The sequence below is a fragment of the Phyllobates terribilis genome, unplaced genomic scaffold (assembly GCF_046119375.1).
Source record: "Phyllobates terribilis strain yellow unplaced genomic scaffold, ASM4611937v1 Scaffold_10__3_contigs__length_209671492, whole genome shotgun sequence".
Taxonomy (NCBI): Eukaryota; Metazoa; Chordata; class Amphibia; order Anura; family Dendrobatidae; genus Phyllobates; species Phyllobates terribilis.
In genome coordinates this window covers 209,528,484-209,553,432 of record NW_027362770.1, presented here as the reverse complement: position 1 = coordinate 209,553,432, position 24,949 = coordinate 209,528,484, and the positions used below count along the sequence as shown (strand labels likewise).

The 24,949-nt window shown below is 56.1% G+C and overlaps 2 non-coding genes across 2 annotated transcripts; both read left to right on the top strand.

Annotated features, from left to right (window-relative positions):
* The first annotated feature begins 2,707 nt into the window (after positions 1–2,707).
* Positions 2,708–2,861, top strand: LOC141164947 (5.8S ribosomal RNA). Its single transcript, XR_012250993.1, has one exon. It is a non-coding gene; the product is annotated as a 5.8S ribosomal RNA (ribosomal RNA).
* An 18,053-nt stretch (positions 2,862–20,914) lies between these two features.
* On the top strand, positions 20,915–21,068 carry LOC141164922 (5.8S ribosomal RNA). Its single transcript, XR_012250969.1, has one exon. It is a non-coding gene; the product is annotated as a 5.8S ribosomal RNA (ribosomal RNA).
* Positions 21,069–24,949: the final 3,881 nt, after the last annotated feature.

Here is a 24,949-nt window from a genome sequence, read left to right as displayed (position 1 = left end):
CGCCACTGCCGAGCTTCGCGATTTCCAGTCTTTTCCCGAGCCCCTACGTCAGTGGGGAGGACGACAGAGGTGTGGAGGCAGGCGAAGGGGGTTATCACCGTGCGGTGTGCCCCAGCCCGACCGTCGCCTTTCCCCCTCGACCCTCGTCCTCCCAGGCGGCTCGGCAGGGAGAAGGAGAGAGAGAGCGAGAGAGGGAGAGTGGAAACCCCAGAGCCGAGGGGTTATATGGAGAACGGGAGAAGGAACGAGGGCCAAGAGGTAGGGAGTACCCGCAGGCCTCTCCTCTCCCGAACCTCGACGCGGTCCAGTCGTGATGGGGGGCTGCCTGGTTGATCCTGCCAGTAGCATATGCTTGTCTCAAAGATTAAGCCATGCACGTGTAAGTACACACGGACGGTACAGTGAAACTGCGAATGGCTCTTTAAATCAGTTATGATTCCTTTGATCGCTCCAAACCGTTGACTCGGACAACTGTGGTAATTCTAGAGCTAATACGTGCAAACGAGCGCTGGCCGCCAGGGATTCGTGCATTTATCAGACCAAAACCAATCCGGGGTCCCGGGCGCGGCGTCGGGACGGCCTCCGCGGCCTCCCCCCTGCTGCGCTCTCACCGTAAGCTTTGCGACTCTGGATAACCTCGGGCCGATCGCATTTCCCCGTGACGGCGACGATCCATTTGGGTGTCTGCCCTATCAACTTTTGATGGTACTTTCTGTGCCTACCATGGTGACCACGGGTAACGGAGAATCAGGGTTCGATTCCGGAGAGCGAGCCTGAGAAACGGCTACCACATCCAAGGAAGGCAGCAGGAAAGCAAATTACCCACTCCCGACCCGGTGAGGTAGTGACGAAAAATAACAATACAGGACTCTTTCGAGGCTCTGTAATTGGAATGAGTACACTTTAAATCCTTTAACGTGGATCTATTGGAGGGCAAGTCTGGTGCCAGCAGCCGCGGTAATTCCAGCTCCAGTAGTGTACACTAAAGCTGCTGCAGTTAAAAAGCTCGTAGTTGGATCTTGGGATCGAGCTGGCGGTCTGCCGCAAGGCGTGCTACCGCCAGTCCCAGCCCCTTTGCCTTGGGGCGCCTCCCCGATGCTCTTGACTGAGTGTCCCGGGGGCCCGAAGCGTTTACTTTGAAAAAATTAGAGTGTTCAAAGCAGGCAGCCACGCCTGAATACTCCAGCTAGGAATAATGGAATAGGACTCCGGTTCTATTTTGTTGGTTGTCGGAACTGGGGCCATGATTAAGAGGTACGGCCGGCGGCATCCGTATTGCACCGCTAGAGGTGAAATTCTTGGACCGGCACAAGACGAACCAAAGCGAAAGCATTTGCCAAGAATGTTTTCATTAATCAAGAACGAAAGTCGGAGGTTCGAAGATTATCAGATACCGTCGTAGTTCCGACCATAAATGATGCCAACTGGCGATCCGGCGGCGTCATTCCCATGACCTGCCGAGCAGCGTCCGGGAAACCAAAGTCTTTGGGTTCCGGGGGGAGTATGGTTGCAAAGCTGAAACTTAAAGGAATTGTTTGAAGGGCACCACCAGGAGTGGAGCCTGCGGCTTAATTTGACTCAACACGGGAAACCTCACCCGGCCCGGACACGGAAAGGATTGACAGATTGAAAGCTCTTTCTCGATTCTGTGGGTGGTGGTGCATGGGTGTTCTTAGTTGGTGGAGCGATTTGTCTGGTTAATTCCGATAACGAACGAGACTCCGGCATGCTAACTAGCTACGCGACCCCCCGTGGTCCGCGTCCAGCTTCTTAGAGGGACAAGTGGCGCTCAGCCACGCGAGATCGAGCAATAACAGATCTGTGATGCCCTTAGATGTCCGGGGCTGCACGCGCGCTACACTGAACGGACCAGCGTGTGTCTACCCTTCACCGACAGGTGCGGGTAACCTGCTGAACCCCGCTCGTGATGGGGATTGCAATTCTTCCCCGTGAACGAGGAATTCCCAGTAAGTGCGGGTCATAAGCTCGCGTTGATTAAGTCCCTGCCCTTTGTACACACCGTCCGTCGCTACTACCGATTGGATGGTTTAGTGAGGTACTTGGATTGGCCCTGCCGGGGTCCGCCAAGACCCTGGCGGAGAGCCGAGAAGACGATCGAATTTGACTATCTAGAGGAAGTAAAAGTCGTAACAAGGTTTCTGTAGGTGAACCTGCAGAAGGATCATTAAGGCAGCGATGACCGAACCGAGGAGGCGCGGAGCTGGAAGCCGATTTCCCCGACTGCCTCCCCCTGCCCAAAGGGGGTGTGCGGCTGGGATACTTCCGCTCTGCCTGAGCTACCCGCACGCGGAGGGTCGGCGACGGTCCAGCGAGGGTTATCGCCGTGCGGACGACGACGACGGGAGGGTGTGGGGGAGCCCCTCTTGCTCCGTCGTCCCGAAGGACGCCTGGCCTCTCGGGGGGATCCTGCCGTGTTCCCCCCGCCCAGGAAAAAACCCACATGAAAGGCCGTCTCGGGTACCGTTCGCCCGTGCGCCCCTATACCCCTCTCCCCGGGGTTGCGGGTCCGGGGGGTAGGTCGAGAAGTCTCGAGCCCTCCGTTGTTCCCCTCCCCGCCCGAGGTAGGGACGGCGGAGGCCGAGCACCCGGGGCAACAGGGCCAAGAAAAATCCCCGATGCACCCCCTCTGTTGCCGGCCGACGTACTGAAAAACCGAGCGCCCCAGAGCGCCCGGACCCAGAAGCGTGACTCTTAACGGTGGATCACTCGGCTCGCGCGTCGATGAAGAATGCAGCTAGCAGCGAGAATTAGTGTGAATTGCAGGACACATTGATCATCAACACTTAGAACGCACCTTGCGGCCCCGGGTTTCTCCCGGGGCTATGCCTGTCTGAGGGTCGCCCCTCCGTCGATCGCCTCCGTGGCGCAGCTGGGGTCCCGTCGCAAGGGATTTTCAGAGGGAGGCCCGAGGCTTCGCACCCCGACGCCCTCTCTCTCTCTCTCTCCCTTACGTCCCCCCAAGGCTAGACCCACCCGCCCGGTTACCCTCCGCCCCGACCCGGAGCGTGCCGTGAGGCTGTCTGTGGAGACACAGGGCTGCCTCCGGAGCTTTCAGGGGTTGGGGGGTAGCTGCCTGGGGCGGCGTGGAAGGGCACGCTCGCAGACCAGACTAAAGACCTCAGATCAGACGTGGCGACCCGCTGAATTTAAGCATATTAATAAGCGGAGGAAAATAAACTAACCAGGATTCCCTCAGTAACGGCGAGTGAAGAGGGAAGAGCCCAGTGCTGAATCCCTGTCCGTCCGGCGGGCGTCGGGAAATGTGGCATACGGGAGACCGGACCACCTCGGCGTCGCTCGGTTGCCCGGGTCCTTCTAATAGTGGCCCCAGCCCGTGGACGGTGGTAGGCCGTGTATTCTACGGTTGGAATAAAAGTGCAGACGAACATTTGAATGACTTTATTATTGGTTGTAATTTTTCTCAGTTTTACACTGGTTTGGTGCACCTAATTGGGATGAGCCGAAAGGTGTTTAAGCCTAGCCTCTCAATAGGCTTCGCTATCGTCCTCATGATTTCCATATTGTCTGCTTGCTGGTTCTCTGAATGACTGGGGGAAGCCAATACAGGTGGCTGACTGTCGTCTCCATCAGTCCGCCTGTCGTCTCCATCAACCTGGCTGTCGTCTCCATCAGCCAGCCTGTCGTCTTCATCAACCTGGCTGTCGTCTCCATCAGCCAGCCTGTCGGCTCCATCAGCCTGGCTGTCATATCCATCAGCCCGCCTGTCGTCTCCATCAACCTGGCTGTTGTCTTCATCAGCCAGCCTGTTGGCTCCATCAGCCTGGCTGTCGTATCCATCAGCCCGCCTGTCGTCTCCATCAACCTGGCTGTCGTCTCCATCAGCCAGCCTTTCGGCTCCATCAGCCTGGCTGTCGTCTCCAACAGCCTGCCCCGAATTTATTACCAATTCATGGGCACGACACATATCCACAAGTGCTTTCTCCTGGTAAACTTTCTCAGCCATACCATTTGTGTGGACCAGATATCGTGCGAATAAGTGTTTTTCGGAATCGGAATATCGTGAGAGAGTCCACGTTTCACATACACGTCGTACAAAATGGCTGGTGACATGTGGAAGGCTGTAGCTGTGGAGGAAAAACAATCAGTGCCTGTAGCTGCATATGATAATTTACACTGGATATTCTTCCCCCACCTTTCATGATAACGCCGGAGAGCAGCGGATGGGTTCATTACGACCTTCCCGGTACACGTCAGAAAAAAGTTTGTGATTTCTAGGCCAGCAGCAATGACAGGTCTGATATGTTCTGCATAGACTTTGAACCACTGAAAAAGAAAAAAAAACTTAATCTCGAGCCAGAGGGTATACCTCAAACGAGTTTTGCATGGGGACAACAGAGGGGTTTCAACCCCATGTGGAGTCGGGTAGCCCGGGTCCCCTGGCTTGTAGAAACCTTACCGAATGTTATTCCTCTGAAAGCATGAACGATGCTACTTGAGTGGATGCACACTTGTGTGTTTTTACACCGACAATCGTCTTTCGAACACCGCGGTACATGTGATAGGTCCTCCCGTTCCACTCTGAAACCTAAGGTGTAAAAAGAAGGGAGATGATTGAGACGGTACCGCAATGACCGCTGCCCATGCAGACTAACACTACTTACGGTCAAATTGCGAACAACACCTGGCCTTTGGAGGTGTCTTAGAATCAGAAGGGCCTGGAGGTACAGAATAACTTCCCTTCGGTCCTCTTCTGATCCCCCGTCCTGGACATTCTCTATGCTCGCTAGAAATGTAGGTCTTGCTTCGTCCAGTATTTTCTGGCAGTCATTCGGTGTCTTGGAGGGCTTCATCAGCGTATCGTACCTGTGGGGTGAAATACAGTTATAGCACTTTTTTACGCAACAGCCAATGTTTGGTAAAAATCTCTCAGAATATTGGGTACCTCTTGCTCACTGAGTCTTGGCAGACTCCCCTGTACAACGTCTTACGCAGGTCCTCCGTAAAGCTCATAAACACCTCACACGCCCTGTTATAGCTGAGGATTCTCTATGCTCAGTTGTGTGCCCCTCATCTGATAAGTGGTGAATCGCCGAATGTGCTTCAGTATTTTGAGGGAGGTCTGGTTCGATAGTTTGAGGCTGCTGAGTTTTTTAAAAAAATCATTCACTTTTGTTGGTTTGGTTAAGTACTCCAGAGTTATAAATCTTGGGTTGATAAAGAAAAGAAACCGCGCAACATTCGATACCTCCTGGTTACAATTAGGGACCCCACGGGTTACTGTCAAATATGTGCGGAAGCTCTTCTACATGGGGCTATTTACTGAGTGACGCATATACAAGCCGGCGGCCGTTCTAGCCAGGGAGCTTTCGTTTCTCCATTGCCTAGACTGAATGTTTTGTGTGCTGCCATCCATGGCCTCAATGGGGTCCGACTCGGGGCATGGGGCTCCCTCAAAATTGTGTGCAGACTGTTCAGGGACAGGCGCGTCCATCATATGTGAATATGACTCCACAGGGGGCATGTAGCATGGGGGCAAACAGTCTGTTGGCGCCTGGGTCTGTCCTACAGAGGTCAGCGGTATGTTTTCTAACTGAAATGTAGGTTTGTTTACTATAAAATACCCACGGCTTTCGGCAAATGCTACCACATCTTCCAGGGATTGCAGAGGCTTGAGCTTGCTGAATAGTATAGCTGTGCCCTTAGCCGCGACAAGTCTAAGTCGATCTTTGGCGATAGCCAAGTTTTTTTGTTATCTCCGAGACGCTTTCGGACCTCATGCACACCCTTCTCAGATGTGTGGACAGATATCTCGTCACCCTGTGGCACGCGGGGGAAGTCAGCGGTGTACGTTGGTGGATGTGGGGAAATAAGCAACACAAACGTTCACTGCGGTTTTACAACCGTGCAACATGGGGTCCGCTGCAGCCTGGTGTGGCGGTTACATTCTCCTATATGTGGGCGACGAATAACTTCTACTTACCGCTTCATAGCGACACGTTTCCCGCAGTCAAATTGAGCTTTAAAGTCCTTGCATCTGCACCGGAGGTGATCTGAATTTCTGCCGCACACATCCAGGCTGCATCAGCCGCTCGGCTGATTAGTTTCTGCTCTAGCGGCTAATCACTGCTCTCGCGTAACAGGTGATGAGTCGCTCGCACGGGTGCAAATCACCTGTAGTGCTGCTGGAAATATTCAAACCTGGATATATTCCTCCGTATCTTCTATACGGCATCACAGGGGTTGAGGCACCCATAAGGCAGCCACCTGCACGGTTGAAAAGCATCAGCAGCGTTGACGGAAAAAACCTAACCTATCTCATATACGTTTGTTCTATTGCGCTATATGAGAGGAACCTCATTTTCAGACATTTGGTTTGCGAGGTTAGCTTATGGGAAATATCTGTGTGCAGGAAACTTCCAGAGAGGTAGGAAATGTCAGTGAGTGCATCCGATTTCAGTTCCAGAGCGATTTGCCCGATGAGTCCTTCACACTTAGTCTTTTTCAGAAATCAGAATTTTGACTTCCAGGACCCGCCAAACGTTGGTAAATTGAATCTGCTCACCAGTTCCAAGTGTTTTGAGGTGTCCCCGGTTGCAGTAATGCAGCCTGCCCAATAGATGTCGAAAAAGAGACAAAAAGTGAAAAAGAACCAGAATGAGGAAATTGCAGGGAGCCGAATCCGCCTGACAGTTCCAGGCGATCGGGCACTTTTTTGCATGCGTCCCTAAAGTGGGTATAGGGTGACACTCCATGCAAAGACCCAGTTTTGCACACCACCGGCAGAATATATGAGAGAGAGGTACCTCTCAGGCCCGACACATTTCGACTCATTTAAGCTGGTTTTCACCTCCGTAGGCCCGGCTACGCGTTTTGGCTATGAGTCCCTGTTCGGCTGGAGGTCTGCACCTTGGCTGAACCCAGGCTTCCGCAGCTGCGTGGGGGGACTTTTGCTGGTTCCCTATCCCAAGTCAGAGAGGTGTTCCTGGGTTGAAGTGAGCCTGGCCAGACCCCCCCCCCCCGTGGGCCCTGGTTCTCCACATGGGGGTGCCGTCAAGGCTAAAATCTGGATTTTTAGGCTGAGGAGAGGCTCCATGAGGGCGGATGCTTTTGTGGCTTCGACCCCAGTGCTGTTCCATATCCAGTACCCCCTCCGCAAGGGCGCCTGTACCCGAGTCGCGCTTCCAGGACATGTGGGCACGTATCTCCCGACGACAGGGGTTTGCAGCCTCCGTACTTGGGCAAGTCCCTCCACGCACACCTGCTCTTCCTCCGATCGATTTGGCGCAGCGCTCCCGGGTGAGGAGGTGGCGCCGCTCGCTCGGCCCGGGCTTTGGAGCCCGCGCCGGCTTAAGGTGAGCGGTCCCCTTCCTCCTCTACCCCCGGGCTTTTGACCCCTGTCTTTGGGCGTGCAAGCCGGACTCGCCTCCCATCCGCGGAGGTGGCTGAGCCGTGGGGAGTTTTACCCGACCCAAGCGAAGGCAGTGGTCCGACGACCCGCACGTGCGAACGGTATGGTGCCCACCCACCAAGGCGTGGGGGCCCGTCTTCCGAATCGCTCCCTGTGCGGGGAAGCACAACTATCTCCGAGGGCGGCCCTTTTCTTCCAGATGCGTACACGGCCAGCGGAGGCCCGCGCCGCCCCTCGTGTCCGATAAGGCGGCCTCCGCGGCGGTGGCGACAGCAGCGGTGGTGGGTGGCGTCTCCGCGCCACTGCCGAGCTTCGCGCTTTCCAGTCTTTTCCCGGATCCCTATGTCAGTGGGGAGGACGACAGAGATGTGAAGGCAGGCGAAGGGTGTTCCCCCTCTGCAAGGGCCCCTGTACCCGAGTCGCGCTTCCAGGAATCGTGGGCACGTATCTCCCGATGACAGGGGTTTGCAGCCTCCGTACTTGGGCAAGTCCCTCCACGCACCCCTGCTCTTCCTCCGATCGATCTGGCGCAGCGCTCCCGGGTGGGGAGGTGGCGCCGCTCGCTCGGCCCGGGCTTTGGAGCCCGCGCCGGCTTAAGGTGAGCGGTCCCCTTCCTCCTCTACCCCCGGGCTTTCGACACCTATCTTTGGGCACGCACGCCGGCCTCGCCTCAAGTCCGTGGAGGTGGCCGAGCCATGGGGAGTTTTACCCGACCCAAGCGAAGGCAGCGGTCTGACGACCCGCACGTGCGAACGGCATGGTGCCCACCCACCAAGGCGTGGGGGCCCGTCGTCCGAATCGCTCCCTGTGCGGGGAAGCACAACTATCTCCGAGGGCGGCCCTTTTCTTCCAGATGCGTACACTGCCAGCGGAGGCCCGCGCCGCCCCTCGTGTCCGAAAGGGCGGCCTCTGCGGCGGTGGCGACAGCGGCGGTGGTGGGTGGCGTCTCCGCGCCACTGCCGAGCTTCGCGCTTTCCAGTCTTTTCCCGGATCCCTATGTCAGTGGGGAGGATGACAGAGGTGTGGAGGCAGGCGAAGGGGGTTCTCACCGTGCAAGGGCGCCTGTACCCGAGTCGCGCTTCCAGGACTCGTGGGCACGTATCTCCCGACGACAGGGGTTTGCAGCCTCCGTACTTGGGCAAGTCCCTCCACGCACCCCTGCTCTTCCTCCGATCGATCTGGCGCAGCGCTCCCGGGTGGGGAGGTGGCGCCGCTCGCTCGGCCCGGGCTTTGGAACCCGCGTCGGCTTAAGGTGAGCGGTCCTTTTCCTCCACTACCCCCGGGTTTTCGACACCTATCTTTGGGCGCGCACGCCGACCTCGCCTCCCGTCCGTGGAGGTGGCCGAGCCGTGGGGAGTTTGACGCGACCCAAGCGAAGGCAGCTGTCTGACTACCCGCACGTGCGAACGGCATGGTGCCCACCCACCAAGGCGTGGGGGCCCGTCGTCTGAATCGCTCCCTGTGTGGGGAAGCACAAGTATCTCCGAGGGCGGCCCTTTTCCTAAAGATGCGTACACGGCCAGCGGAGGCCCGCGCCGCCCCTCGTGTCCGAAAGGGCGGCCTCCGCGGCGGTGGCGATAGCGGCGGTGGTGGGTGGCGTCTCCGCGCCACTGCCGAGCTTCGCGCTTTCCAGTCTTTTCCCGGATACCTATGTCAGTGGGGAGGATGACAGAGGTGTGGAGGCAGGCGAAGGGGGTTCTCACCGTGCAAGGGCGCCTGTACCCGAGTCGCGCTTCCCGGACTCGTGAGCACGTTTCTCCCGACGACAGGGGTTTTCAGCCTCCGTACTTGGGCAAGTCCCTCCACGCACCCCTGCTCTTCCTCCGATAGATCTGGCGCAGCGCTCCCGGGTGGGGAGGTGGCGCCGCTCGCTCGGCCCGGGCTTTGGAGCCCGCGCCTGCTTAAGGTGAGCGGTCCCCTTCCTTCTCTACCCCCGGGCTTTCGACACCTATCTTTGGGCGCGTACGCCGGCCTCCCGTCCGCGGAGGTGGCCGAGCCTTGGGGAGTTTGACCCGACCCCAGTGAAGGCAGCGGTCTGACGACCCGCACGGGCTAACGGCGGGGCGCCCACCCACCCAAGTGTGGGGGCCCTTCGTCCAAATCGCTCCCTGTGCGGGGATGCACAACGATCTTCTCCGAGGGTGGCCCTTTTCTTCCAGATGTGTACCCGGCCAGGTCGGCCTCCGCGGCGGTGGCGATAGCGGCGGCGGTGGGTGGCGTCCCCGCGCCACTGCCGAGCTTCGCGATTTCCAGTCTTTTCCCGAGCCCCTACGTCAGTGGGGAGGACGACAGAGGTGTGGAGGCAGGCGAAGGGGGTTCTCACCGTGCGGTGTGCCCCAGCCCGACCGTCGCCTTTCCCCCTCGACCCTCGTCCTCCCAGGCGGCTCGGCAGGGAGAAGGAGAGAGAGAGCGAGAGAGGGAGAGTGGAAACCCCAGAGCCGAGGGGTTATATGGAGAACGGGAGAAGGAGCGAGGGCCAAGAGGTAGGGAGTACGGTGAAAGGCCGACCTGGGATTCCCCCGCGCTCCCGCCCCTCGGGGCGCGGAGCAGCCCTGGGAAGAAAAGCCGCTCGGGCATCCCTTTGAGGTTACGGGCACGAGCGGGAAGAGGGACTACGCTGGAGGGCGACGCCGACACGGCCAGGCCGACGACCTCCGCGTCGCCGGGTTAGTGCCGGAGCCGCGGCGGACCCCGAGGGCCAGCCCCCCTCTCGCAATCCTCGTGCCTGCCCGCCGGTGGGTCGAGGACCCCCCGCGGCGGAGGCAGGTCTAAGCCAGACGGTGGCGCCGCATAGGCCCACCCCCACACGCCATCTCCCCGAGCGACCCTGTGTGTCGTCTTGGGTGCGGTTGGTGAGACGGGGGCGGCCGTGGCATCCTCCGGAGGCCAGTCACCTCGCCCTCCCCGTGCAAGGGGTGTTTTCCAGACACCTGCCGCTTCGGGACCACGCACTGCATAGCGAGCTGCTCCTCCCGCACATGTCCCCGGTGCTGCGAGGGCTCCGTTCCCCGGCCCCCCCAGGGAAGCCCCACACCATCCCACATCCTCTCCTGGATGCCGCATGCCCTACCTATACCCGTTCCGTCCAGGCGCCCTGCCGCCACGGGGCTCTTCCGCCGCCCTCTCTTCCCGCAGGCCTCTCCTCTCCTCGATGCGGTCCAGTCGTGTTGGGGGGCTACCTGGTTGATCCTGCCAGTAGCATATGCTTGTCTCAAAGATTAAGCCATGCACGTGTAAGTACACACGGACGGTACAGTGAAACTGCGAATGGCTCATTAAATCAGTTATGGTTCCTTTGATCGCTCCAAACCGTTGACTCGGACAACTGTGGTAATTCTAGAGCTAATACGTGCAAATGAGCGCTGGCCGCCAGGGATGCGTGCATTTATCAGACGAAAACCAATCCGGGGTCCCGGGCGCGGCGTCGGGACGGTCCTCCGTGGCCTCCCCCCTGCTGCGCTCTCACCGTAAGCGTTGCGACTCTGGATAACCTCGGGCCCATCGCACGTCCCCGTGACGGCGACGATCCATTCGGGTGTCTGCCCTATCAACTTTTGATGGTACTTTCTGTGCCTACCATGGTGACCACGGGTAACGGAGAATCAGGGTTCGATTCCGGAGAGGGTGCCTGAGAAACGGCTACCACATCCAAGGAAGGCAGCAGGCGCGCAAATTACCCACTCCCGACCCGGTGAGGTAGTGACGAAAAATAACAATACAGGACTCTTTCGAGGCTCTGTAATTTGAATGAGTACACTTTAAATCCTTTAATGAGGATCTATTGGAGGGCAAGTCTCATGCCAGCAGCCACGGTAGCAGGAAGTGGAGGAGGTGTGGCCTGTGTTCCTAGCTGAGTGAGAGCTGTGTGGAGGAGCTCCTGGGAAGCTCCAACTAGGACTTTTTTCTAAGCCCGACCCTTGCCTCTTCGTTTTCCCAGGACCGAGGCAGGGGTGTCGGGGGGCATCCCCGGGCTACGGCCCTCCCGGTCTGGGCCGGGTGGGGTCGGAGGACTGAATATGGATCCATCGGAGGACTCTGTGAGCAGGTCTGGGAGGCTGTCCCAGCATGAAGCGGCTACGGTGAGCATGGCGGCATCGGCTAACAAGGTGACTGGCAAGCCCAAGGGAAGCAAGGGGAGTGCCCCATGGGCCGAGAGGGGCCCGGACGAGTCGGCGGAGGCTTTCTCCCAGCGGGTGGTGGAGATGTTGTGGTGCCACGAAAAGGGGAAGGTGGCACTGGCGAAACTCCTGCTGGAGTTGCGGCAGGCCAAGGCGCTATATAATGCAGCAGCCCAGAGGAAGCGCCCGGCGATCGCCACGCAAATCCAGAGGGTCAAGGAGCCCTGTCCCACCCCCTGTCCCGCCCACCATAGCGCTGGGTGCTGCCCCAGGGGTTACCCCAGCCATGGAGGAGGAGAAGGTGGGGGGTGGAGTAAGAGGCGCACTGTTAGTGAGAGCAGAGGATAGTGTGGGTGCGGGCACAAAGGCTGGGGGATCGCGGTCCGGGGCTCCGCCCCTTGCCCCGCCCACATCGGCGCTCGGCGTGGCCACCATGAGAGACACACGTGGAACTGCGGAGCCCAGCGGCACCCGGTCTGCCGACCCGCCCCTAGCCCCGCCCACCTCGGCGCTCGGAGTGGCCACCATGAGAGACACACGTGGAACTGCGGAGCCCAGCGGCACCCGGTCTGCCGGCCCGCCCCTAGCCCTGCCCAACTGAGCGCTCGGCATGGCCACCATGAGAGGCACACGTGGAACTGCAGAGCCCAGCGGCACCCGATCTGCTGGACCGCCCCTAGCCCCGCCCACCTCGGCGCTCGGCGTGGCCAGCATGAGAGACACATGTGGAACTGCAGAGCCCAGCGGCACCCGGTCTGCCGGCCCGCCCCTAGCCCCGCCCACCTCAGATCTCTGCACGGCCACCATGAGAGGCACACGTGGAACTACCGAGCCCAGCGGCCCCAAGTCTGCCAACCAGCTCCAAGCCCCACCCACCTCGGCGCTCGGCACGGTCACCATGACAGGCACACGTGGAACTACCGATCCCAGCGGCCCCCAGTCTGCCAACCAGCCCCAAGCCCCGCCCACCTCGTCGCTCGGCGCGGCCACCATGAGAGCCGCGAGTGGAACTACAGAGCCCAGCAGTTCCCGATCTGCTGGTCCGCCTCTAGTCCCGCCCACTGCCTCTGTACAGTCTGTGGGCGGAGGGAAGGAGGGAGGCAGGAGGGACATGAAAGAAAAAGCAGCTAGCAATGCTTATAGTACCACAAGGCTCAGCAAGCCTTGCGCCGGTGCCCCGCCCCTCGTCCTGCCCACCGCAGCACCTGGAGTTGCCCAGAAGAAACCTGCGGCTGGGAGGGAGGCAGCAGGAAAAACAGCAGGGAAGACAGAGGCGGATCCAGGAACAGTGTCCCAGGAGGTGGCAGTAATCCCGGTCGAGCAGCCTGCCAGTGTTACTGGGGAGCCTCCTAAATCTTCCGGTCTGCGTCCTGAGCAGGTGGCGCTGCCTGCCTCCAGCACATCAGAGGAGGACATGGAGGCGTCTTCGGGCTCCGGGGGGATCATGGCGGCCATCCGGTTGCTGGAGTCCCCGGTGAACCTCCAGCATTTTTGTTTCGGGGATGAAGATCCGGGACCCGGAAAGGAGAAGAAGGGGCGCAAGAAGAAGGCACAGGAGACGGTGAGTATGCGTTACGTGTTTAATGATGATACTGATGCTGCTGCTGCTGTCTCCTGTGTAACCCCCGCCGGTCAAGGGCGCCCAGATCATGAAGTTGGTCCTCGGCGCAGGTCCGGTGGGGAGAGTAAAGGCAAATGTAAGGCGAGTGGTGATGGTGTGGCGATCCCTACGGAGGACAGTAGGGATGGCAAAGGGTCATCGCTGGCGGTGGTGCCAGACATATTCAGTGTGGTGGAGTTCCCATCTCTGTCTCCCATGGCCTCTGGGTCTCGGGCAGAGGGAGGTGGGGGTTGTGGCGGTGGAGCCGAAGCAGCTTTTTCAGAGATCTTGGCTGATGTCCGGAGGATGGTGGGGGAGGAGAGAGCCTCTGCTTCCATATCTGGCCAGAGGGTTGAGGGGCCGCATGCTGGGGACAAGGCTGCTGGGGGTAAACCGGCCGGGGTGTCTGCACCTGTGAGGTTGGTAAAACCCGGCGCCCAAAATCCCGGCCCCTGTGATACCCAGCGCATGAATATTGGAGGGTCCAAGGTGGCAGAGGGGGAGAAGGGGAGTAAGGACAATGCTGCGGATGTGGTGAGTGTCCTGAAACCCCCCCCAGTGATGCCAGGACCTTGGGTAAAGCGGTTAGTACCCCACCTGTTCTGGCTGGCATGGATGGGGTGCATGAGGTGGGGATGAATGGGGTACATGAAGGAGGTGAGGATGTAGGTGAGGATGCAGGTATGGAAGTGGTGAGTGGTACGGCTGGTGGTGATGGTAGTGGTCCAGGGGTGGTAGGTGAGGCTGTGAGGCAGAGTGTGAGTGTGAATGAGGGGCCAAGTGTGAGGCCAAGGAATCCCGGTTCGTTGGCGAACTCGATAGAGGGCGGTTCACATGTCCGCACCTTTGCGGCGGCCGCTGCCGCGGGTAGTGGATGGTGCCTTGTCAGGGGACGCTGGGCAGGGTTATTGCAATGGCGTCTACTGGGGAGAGTTGTCCATTACAGTGGAGGTAGGGAGGTAGATTTATCGTTCTGAATAGACCGACATGGTCTGTCCGCCTTCCGAGAGTTAGGGGCAGAGAACGTTACGTGGTCTCTGCCGACAGCAGGGCAGGGTGGCGTCCGTAGGAATGTGGTCCGTCTCCGGTGGGAAGGCAATGAAACGTGCCCCTCTAGGGACAAGGTGGTGGAGCTTTTCCTGGGGATGGGCTTCAGGGCTGATGACATCTATGCCCTGATTTATCCCTATGGTGCCTCCTTTTTCGACGTCAGCTTTGTGAGATCAGAGGGCCTAGAGCTCTTCTGGTCTCAGTATGAGCTGGCTCGGATTTGCCCTGAATGGCGAGGGTTTATAGTCCAGGCTATCTCTCGCCAAAACTCAGTGAAGAAAGTGACCGTGCTCACCAGTAACGAGTCACTTTCTGAGATGGACATCATGAGCAGGTATGGGGAGGTGGTCCAGATTCCCAAAAAGAATCTGGACAAGCATGGCATCTGGTCAGGGGCCTGGACCTTTATGGTAAAACTGAAGGTCTTGGGTTACTCGGTTACCCACATTCCCACTTCAACATTCTTGGGAAGGGACCGAATCCTGATCTTTTACCAGGGGCAGCCGAAGTTGTGCCACAGGTGCGGCAGCCCCTCTCACTTCAGCGCGGGGTGCAAGGTGGAGAAGTGCGCGATGTGTGGAGGGGTGGGTCATCTGGCCGCAACCTGTAGGGACATTCGGTGTAATCTGTGTGGTGTCTTGGGACACCCGTTTAGTCGCTGTCCGCGCTCCTATGCCAATGTTGGCCTGAATTCGGGAGGTGCTGGTAGGGAGGAGGCGAGGACCAGACCAGCCGGTGAAGGGACTAGCGGCGGCGTAGGAAGTAAGGGACCGGTGAGGAGCAGAACTCCCCCTGAGGCGGGAGGGAAAGAACAGCGTCCGAGGAGAGTGGTGGAGAGGGACCAGGGGATTATGTCCCTGCCTCTGGTCCCTAGTTCGGGGGAGCATGCAGCTGAGGTCCCGGACAGTGAGATAAACGAAGAGGTCAGGAGGATGGTCAGGGAGGATGGGGCCACCTCTCCCTTATCCTCATCCAGTGAAGGTGTGGATGAGGGGGGGAATGAAGAGTGGCAACAGCAAAAGAAGAGGGAGAAGAAAAGGGTGAGGAAGAAGGGTAACTTGAAGGAGAAGGCCACCCGGGGCCAGATGCCAAAGGAAGGCTCTTCCTTCCTTCCTTCCTCCGGTGGAGCTCTCCAACCAGTACCAGGCCCTAAGCGAGTCTCCCTTGTCTTCAGATGGGGTGGAAGAGGGGGGTCTGGTGCTGGGGTTGCGGACAAGGATGTAGGGGCTAAAGGGGGCACCAGGCCCTCAACATCGGGGGTCGGGGAAATCGGGCCTCTGGTGGTGGGGGTCGACCCAGGGCCTCCTGACAAAGGCAAGGGTGCGCCTGAAACAGTTGTGCCCGTTAAAGTTGTGTCTGGAACAGCAGGTATGGATGTGTCGGTGTGCCTGAAACGTGCTATATTGTCCTCTGAGGAGGAAAATGGAGCACATGTAAAGGGTAAGGGGGGTGGGAAGAAGGTCGCTGTCCAACCTGATCACTCATGATGGTGGCACTCACCCCGTTGACGCTGGCGACCATTAATGTTGCCAGCATAAAGTCTGATGCGGCTAGGTTCACGGCCTCTCATTTTCTCGGCCAGCTTGATGCCGACATTTTGTTTTTGCAGGAGACCAGGTTGGCCGATCTCACGTCCCTTAAAAAAGCTAAGAGGGAGTGGGTACACGGGCCTTCCTATTGGTCTCTTGCGGCTGAGCCGTATAGCGAGGTGGCGGTCATTTTCAAGACCGCAGATGTAGTATGCCGACGGGTTATTGAGTTGGAAATGGGGAGGTGCTTGATCTTGGATGTGTTCATAAGGGGACAAGAGCTTCAGCTCATAAACATCTATGGTCCCCAGACTAAGTGGGACCGCAAGTGTCTCTTTATGAGTATTAAACCCTTTTTGTTTTGTAGCCGACAGGTGGTCTTTGGAGGGGACTTCAACAATGTCTCGAGGCCCCAAGACAGAGGAGGTTCCAGAGACTGGTTGGCCTATGACAGCGTCGCCTTGAATAGCATAGTTAGTGAGGCTCGCCTAGTGGATGTCCACATCCGGAACACCACGGGCCACGCGGGTTACACTTATTTCAGAGGTAGTCAGACTAGGTCTAGAATAGACAGGTTTTATTTGAAGGAGGAGGCAGTCTCTTCACCTTTATCGGTGGTAGAGGTTGAATTCTCCGACCACTGCCTGATTATGTTTTCTCTGAATGTTACAGAGACTCCTCGGATGGGAAGAGGTTTTTGGAAGCTGAATTCGTCACTCCTGAAGGAAGCAGCTGTAAGACGGTCCTTTGAGGATTTCTTTCAAAGTCAGGTACCGCTACTGGGCCTTGGTAACACTAAGTCAGAGTGGTGGGAGATCTTCAAACATCGGGTGGCGAGATTCTTCCGCCAGCTTTCTAACCTCAGAAGCCTGAACAGGGATCTCCTGTATCGGGGCCTGAGGAGGAAACTCGAGGAACTTGTCTCGACTGGGGGTGGCCGTGAGGACATCACCAGGGTGAAAGCCTTACTCAATAGATGTCAGTATGATAGGCACACATCTTTGGTTTTTGAGAGGGACTTCGGGAAGTATCGCTCACCCGACCCTTACAGAAACTGCAAGATGTCAGTAAGTAGTAAGATAGTGGCGGGTCTGAGGGACAGTGCAGGATCCCTGACCAGGTCCAGGTCAGGGATCTTGGAGGTCGTCAGATCCTTTTACTTACATCTCTTGGGGAGGAAGGAGCTGGATCGAGATGAGACGTCGGCTTTCCTGGCTGAGGCCATTCCTGAATCAGGGGTAGACCCCTCGCTCGATGTCTTGGTGGATGAGATGAAAGAAGAGGAAGTTAGACTGGCAATTGACGGGCTCCAGCTCAAAAAATCACCAGGTCCGGACGGCTTAACGTCGGAGTTCTACAGGACCTTTAATGACCTTTTGGTCCCCTTATTGACTCAGGTTTTTAATGAGTGTTTCTCCTCGGGCACTCTTCCGAGATCAATGAGGAGGTCAGCTTTGATCCTTCTTTCTAAGGGAAAGGATCCGTCGCACATTGAGAACTGGAGGCCCATAGCGCTTCTCAATGTGGACAGGAAGGTTTTGGCTAAAGTACTCTTTAACAGGTTAGTGAAGTTTGCGCCACGGCTCCTTTCGGAGTCCCAGCACTGCTGTGTTCCTGGCCGTAGCACTTTTAGTGCTGTTCTCGGTGTCCGGGAGGCTGTGGAGCAGGGTAGGGCTGGCCTCTGGAAGGGGGGGGTATCTGCTGTCCTTGGATCAGGCCAAAGCCTTTCACCGGGTTGATCACGAGTACCTGTGGTCCGCTCTTCTGAGGTATGGTCTGCCAGGGAGGTTCGTGGACTGGCTGAAGACATTGTACAGAGGGGCGGAGAGTTTCCCACTTGTGAATGGTTGGATTGGACAGGCCTTTGCGGTGGGCTCTGGCGTTCGTCAGGGATGTCCTCTCAGTCCCCTGCTGTATGTGTTCGCGATTGATCCCTTCATAAGGAGGGTGGATCGTGGACCAGTAGCGGGGGTGAGGATGGACCAGGCGGCCGATCGGGAGGCCGCCCTGAAGGTAGTGGCCTATGCTGATGATGTCTCTGTTTTTGTCTCCTCGGATGAGGAGGTGCGGGCAGTGATGTCTGAGGTGGAGGGCTACTCCAGGGCCTCTGGTTCCATTGTCAATCGGAGCAAGTGTGGGAGTCTTTGGCTGGGGGGAGGAGATCCCAGGTTTGATCTCCCGGACACCCTCCCAGAGCCCCAAGAGTATGCCAAGATCCTAGGCGTTGAATTTGGCCAGGGTGATTACCCAACCAAAAACTGGGAAGGTAGACTTAAAACTGCCGCCCAGAGAGTGGACCAGTGGAAGGGTTGGTCTTTGACCCTGAGGGAAAGGGTGAGCTTGTGGAAAGGTTTCCTGCTCCCATTGTTAATGTATCTAGGCAGCGTTTGTATTTTGCCAGAGCCTTCCAACTGTTATGGGGAAACAGGCTGAACCTAGTCAAGCGGGAGGTTACTTACCGTACGAGGAGACTAGGGGGGTTGAATATGGTCAACCCCGTGGTGTTCTTGGTTTGCACCTTTCTTAAGCTAAATATATCAAACCTCTGGAAAGAGAGGGCTCCTCTGTGGGTATTCTCCTGTAGGGGATGGTTGAAGTCCTTCTTCCAGGATTGGGAGACAGGAGGGCGTGTGAAGGATCTTCGCACACCGCACGGGCATCTCCCGGCTTATGTTACCCCGGTTTTGAAAGTAATACACCGGTGGGGTTTGGGAGTGTGGGAGGTGAGGACTCTCACGAGGAAACTTCTCGAGGAGAGGATCTTATCGACCCATTTTCAAAAGCCACTGGCCCTCAGGGACTGCCCAAGTCGGGATCTGGAGGTCGGGTTGCGTCTTTTAAATTCAAAACGGATCCCCGCGAAGTATTGGGACTTGACTTGGCGCTGCTCTCAGGGTAAGCTGTATGTGAGGGACAACTTGAAGTACAGGAACTCCTAGGATAGGAATTATCCTCGTGAGAGTTGTGCTGACACGCTTGAGAGCATGGAGCTCTTCCTGCTTCAGTGTCCCTTTAATGCAGAGGTATGCAACAGGGTGGGCGCTTCCATTGACTGGCCTAGGCTGGCGGGCCTCTCCTACGCTGAGTGAGCCTATGGAGCGTTCAGAGACCTTGGTGGATGGGACCAGTGCACTCTTTTTCTAGTTAGCCTAGTGGTTAGGTTTTTCACATGGAATGCACGGTGTTTAGTGTCGACGGGCAGTAAAATCCTCCCAGTGGGTGAGGTATGTAGCAACATCCTTGGTGACCTGGTGAAGGAGCGCTCCTTGGAGTATGAAAGGCTGGGTGCATCGGGGGCCTCCCATCTCTGGAGGGGCTTCTCCTTCCAGGTGCCTTAGTTCTGGATTGCTCCAAGCCTCCTGGTGGTGGGCTAACTTCTCACCGTAGCTTTTTGTTTTGAGAATGGTATCATGAAAAGGGTTTACAAGCACCGAACCGGTGCGGATGGTAATTTTGTTATTGTTCTTGTTGTTGTTATTAATATTTTTGTCTTATTGTTCTTTTACTTTGGGGGTTAGTTAGGTGGGGTGGGGGTTTTGAGGGGGGTTAAGCATGAACTTGGACTGGCCCAGGCCCAAAACTGTCGGGGTTCGCCCTAAGTCCGGAAGGACTTTTTCGGAACTTGGAGGCCGGTTCGGGTTGGGGGTATAGTGAGAGTTGGGGTAGTGTATGTGTTACTCATGATTTAAATGTTGTGTGTTATTTCATATGGTTTATGTGGTTTATATTTTGTTATATGTATTTTGCTTCTGCATCTCTGGTTTTTGTTACGGCAGAATCAGGTGTAAGTCTGGAGGAAGTTTGAGGTATGTTTGGATAGGCTGTGGTTGTATGGTGGTTGTCAGGCAGGTGGGGTCCCTTGTATATACATTGTTTATGTATCGGTTATATTGCTGGAAATTGTTTTCGTTACTTGTACTAGTTTGTGTTTTTACATTTATAATAAAATAGAGTTCCAGCTCCAGTAGTGTACACTAAAGCTGCCGCAGTTAAAAAGCTCGTAGTTGGATCTTGGGATCGAGCTGGCGGTCTGCCGCAAGGCGTGCTACCGCCAGTCCCAGCCCCTTTGCCTTGGGGCGCCTCCCCGATGCTCTTGACTGAGTGTCCCGGGGGCCCGAAGCGTTTACTTTGAAAAAATTAGAGTGTTCAAAGCAGGCAGCCACGCCTGAATACTCCAGCTAGGAATAATGGAATAGGACTCCGGTTCTATTTTGTTGGTTGTCGGAACTGGGGCCATGATTAAGAGGGACGGCCGGGGGCATCCGTATTGCGCCGCTAGAGGTGAAATTCTTGGACCGGCACAAGACGAACCAAAGCGAAAGCATTTGCCAAGAATGTTTTCATTAATCAAGAACGAAAGTCGGAGGTTCGAAGACGATCAGATACCGTCGTAGTTCCGACCATAAATGATGCCAACTGGCGATCCGGCGGCGTCATTCCCATGACCTGCCGAGCAGCGTCTGGGAAACCAAAGTCTTTGGGTTCCGGGGGGAGTATGGTTGCAAAGCTGAAACTTAAAGGAATTGACGGAAGGGCACCACCAGGAGTGGAGCCTGCGGCTTAATTTGACTCAACACGGGAAACCTCACCCGGCCCGGACACGGAAAGGATTGACAGATTGAAAGCTCTTTCTCGATTCTGTGGGTGGTGGTGCATGGGTGTTCTTAGTTGGTGGAGCGATTTGTCTGGTTAATTCCGATAACGAACGAGACTTCGGCATGCTAACTAGCTACGCGACCCCCCGTGGTCCGCGTCCAGCTTCTTAGAGGGACAAGTGGCGCTCAGCCACGCGAGATCGAGCAATAACAGGTCTGTGATGCCCTTAGATGTCCGGGGCTGCACGCGCGCTACACTGAACGGACCAGCGTGTGTCTACAGGCCGACAGGTGCGGGTAACCTGCTGAACCCCGCTCGTGATGGGGATCAGGGATTGCAATTCTTCCCCGTGAACGAGGAATTCCCAGTAAGTGCGGGTCATAAGCTCGCGTTAAGTCCCGGGTACCGTTCGCCCGTGCGCCCCTATACCCCTCTCCCCGGGGTTGCGGGACCGGGGGGTAGGTCGAGAAGTCTCGAGCCCTCCGTTGTTCCCCTCCTCGCCGGAGGGAGGGACGGCGGAGGCCAAGCACCCGGGGCAACAGGGCCAAGAAAAATCCCCTATGCACCCCCTCTGTTGCCGGCCGACGTACTGAAAAACCGGGCGCCCCAGAGCGCCCGGACCCAGAAGCGTGACTCTTAACGGTGGATCACTTGGCTCGCGCGTCGATGAAGAACGCAGCTAGCTGCGAGAATTAGTGTGAATTGCAGGACACATTGATCATCGACACTTCTAACGCACCTTGCGGCCCCGGGTTTCTCCCGGGGCTATGCCTGTCTGAGGGTCGCCCCTCCGTCGATCGCCTCCGTGGCGCGGCTGGGGTCCCGTCGCAAGGGATTTTCAGAGGGAGGCCCGAGGCTTCGCACCCCGACGCCCTCTCTCTCTCTCCCTTACGTCCCCCCAAGGCTAGACCCACCCGCCCGGTTACCCTCCGCCCCGACCCGGAGCGTGCTGTGAGGCTGTCTGTGGAGACACAGGGCTGCCTCCGGAGCTTCCAGGGGTTGGGGGGTAGCCGCCTGGGGCGGCGTGGAAGGGCACGCTCGCAGACCAGACTAAAGACCTCAGATCAGACGTGGCGACCCGCTGAATTTAAGCATATTAATAAGCGGAGGAAAAGAAACTAACCAGGATTCCCTCAGTAACGGCGAGTGAAGAGGGAAGAGCCCAGTGCTGAATCCCTGTCCGTCCGGCGGGCGTCGGGAAATGTGGCATACGGGAGACCGGACCACCTCGGCGTCGCTCGGGGGCCCGAGTCCTTCTAATAGTGGCCCCAGCCCGTGGACCGTGGTAGGCCGTGTATTCTACGGTTGGAATAAAAGTTCAGACGAACATTTGAATGACTTTATTATTGGTTGTAATTTTTCTCAGTTTTACACTGGTTTGGTGCACCTAATTGGGATGAGCCGAAAGGTGTTTAAGCCTAGCCGCTCAATAGGCTTCGCTATCGGCCTCATGATTTCCATATTGTCTGCTTGCTGGTTCTCTGAATGACTGGGGGAAGCCAATACAGGTGGCTGACTGTCGTCTCCATCAGTCCGCCTGTCGTCTCCATGAACCTGGCTGTCGTCTCCATCAGCCAGCCTGTCGTCTTCATCAACCTGGCTGTCGTCTCCATCAGCCAGCCTGTCGTCTCCATCAACCTGGCTGTCATATCCATCAGCCCGCCTGTCGTCTCCATCAACCTGGCTGTCGTCTCCATCAGCCAGCCTGTTGGCTCCATCAGCCTGGCTGTCGTATCCATCAGCCCGCCTGTCGTCTCCATCAACCTGGCTGTCGTCTCCATCAGCCAGCCTTTCGGCTCCATCAGCCTGGCTGTCGTCTTCAACAGCCTGCCCCGAATTTATTACCAATTCATGGGCACGACACATATCCACAAGTGCTTTCTCCCGGTAAACTTTCTCAGCCATACCATTTGTGTGCGCCAGATATCGTGCGAATAAGTGTTTTTCGGAATCGGAATATCGTGAGAGAATCCACGTTTCACATACACGTCGTACAAAATGGCTGGTGACATGTGGAAGGCTGTAGCTGTGGAGGAAAAACAATCAGTGCCTGTAGCTGCATATGATAATTTACACTGGATATTCTTCCCCCACCTTTCATGATAACGCCGGAGAGCAGCGGATGGGTTCATTACGACCTTCCCGGTACACGTCAGAAAAAAGTTTGCGATTTCTCGGCCAGCAGCAATGACAGGTCTGATATGTTCTGCATAGAATTTGAACCACTGAAAAAGAAAAAAAAACTTAATCTCGAGCCAGAGGGTATACCTCAAACGAGTTTTGCATGGGGACAACAGAGGGGTTTCAACCCCATGTGGAGTCGGGTAGCCCGGGTCCCCTGGCTTGTAGAAACCTTACCGAATGTTCTTCCTCTGAAAGCACGAACGATGCTACTTGAGTGGATGCACACTTGTGTGTTTTCACACCGACAATCGTCTTTCGAACACCGCGGTACATGTGATAGGTCCTCCCGTTCCACTCTGAAACCTAAGGTGTAAAAAGAAGGGAGATGATTGAGACGGTTCCGCAATGACCGCTGCCCATGCAGACTAACACTACTTACGGTCAAATTGCGAACAACACCTGGCCTTTGGAGGTGTCTTAGAATCAGAAGGGCCTGGAGGTACAGAATAACTTCCCTTCGGTCCTCTTCCGATCCTCCGTCCTGGACATTCTCTATGCTCGCTAGAAATGTAGGTCTTGCTTCATCCAGTATTTTCTGGCAGTCATTCGGTGTCTTGGAGGGCTTCATCAGCGTATCGTACCTGTGGGGTGAAATACAGTTATAGCACTTTTTTACCCAACAGCCGATGATTGGTAAAAATCTCTCAGAATATTGGGTACCTCTTGCTCACTGAGTCTTGGCAGACTCCCCTGTACAAGGTCTTACGCAGGTCCTCCGTAAAGTTCATAAACACCTCACACGCCCTGTATAGCTGAGGATTCTCTATGCTCAGTTGTGTGCCCCTCATCTGATAGGTGGTGAATCGCCGAATGTGCTTCAGTATTTTGAGGGAGGTCTGGTTCGATAGTTTGAGGCTGCTGAGTTTTTTAAAAAAATCATTCACTTTTGTTGGTTTGGTTAAGTACTCCAGAGTTATAAATCTTGGGTTGATAAAGAAAAGAAACCGCGCAACATTCGATACCTCCTGGTTACAATTAGGGACCCCACGGGTTACTGTCAAATATGTGCGGAAGCTCTTCTACATGGGGCTATTCACTGAGTGACGCATATACAAGCCGGTGGCCATTCTAGCCAGGGAGCTTTCATTTTTTCATTGCCTAGACTGAATGTTTTGTGTGCTGCCATCCATGGCCTCAATGGGGTCCGACTCGGGGCATGGGGCTCCCTCAAAATTGTGTGCAGACTGTTCAGGGACAGGCGCGTCCATCATATGTGAATATGACTCCACAGGGGGCACGTAGCATGGGGGCAAACAGTCTGTTGGCGCCTGGGTCTGTCCTACAGAGGTCAGCGGTATGTTTTCTAACTGAAATGTAGGTTTGTTTACTATAAAATACCCACGGCTTTCGGCAAATGCTACCACATCTTCCAGGGATTGCAGAGGCTTGAGCTCGCTGAATAGTATAGCTGTGCCCTTAGCCGCGACAAGTCTAAGTCGATCTTTGGCGATAGCCAAGTTTTTTTTTATCTCCGAGACGCTTTCGGACCTCATGCACACCCTTCTCAGATGTGTGGACAGATATCTCGTCACCCTGTGGCACACGGGGAAGTCAGCGGTGTACGTTGGTGGATGTGGGGAAATAAGCAACACAAACGTTCACTGCGGTTTTACAACCGTGCAACATGGGGTCCGCCGCAGCCTGGTGTGGCGGTTACATTCTCCTATATGTGGGCTACGAATAACTTCTACTTACCGCTTCATAGCAACACGTTTCCCGCAGTCAAATTGAGCTTTAAAGTCCTTGCATCTGCAGCGGAGGTGATCTGAATTTCTGCCGCACACATCCAGGCTGCATCAGCCGCTCGGCTGATTAGTTTCCGCTCTAGGGGCTAATCACTGCTCTCGCGTAACAGGTGATGAGTCGCTCGCACGGGTGCAAATCACCTGTAGTGCTGCTGGAAATATTCAAACCTGGATATATTCCTCCGTATCTTCTATACGGCATCACAGGGGTTGAGGCACCCATAAGGCAGCCACCTGCACGGTTGAAAAGCATCAGCAGCGTTGACGGAAAAAACCTAACCTATCTCATATACGTTTGTTCTATTGCTCTATATGAGAGGAACCTCATTTTCAGACATTTGGTTTGCGAGGTTAGCTTATGGGAAATATCTGTGTGCAGGAAACTTCCAGAGAGGTAGGAAATGTCAGTGAGCGCATCCGATTTCAGTTCCAGAGCGATTTGCCCGATGAGTCCTTCACACTTAGTCGTTTTCAGCCAAATTTCTGACTTTTTGAAAATTTCACCTTTTTGGGAAAATATCCAGTAAATGAGGGAATAATATGTGTGAGGGTATCCCAGGAGAGTTCCAAATGTGTGGGTGAAATATATATCCCACGGGGGTAAAATTGAAAAAAAGTTGAAAAACTGTCCCCGGTTGCAGTAATGCAGTCTACCCACTAGATGTTGCCAAAGAGGCAAAAAGTAAAAAAGAGCCAGAATGAGGAAATTCTTGTGAGCCGAATCCAGGTGACACTAC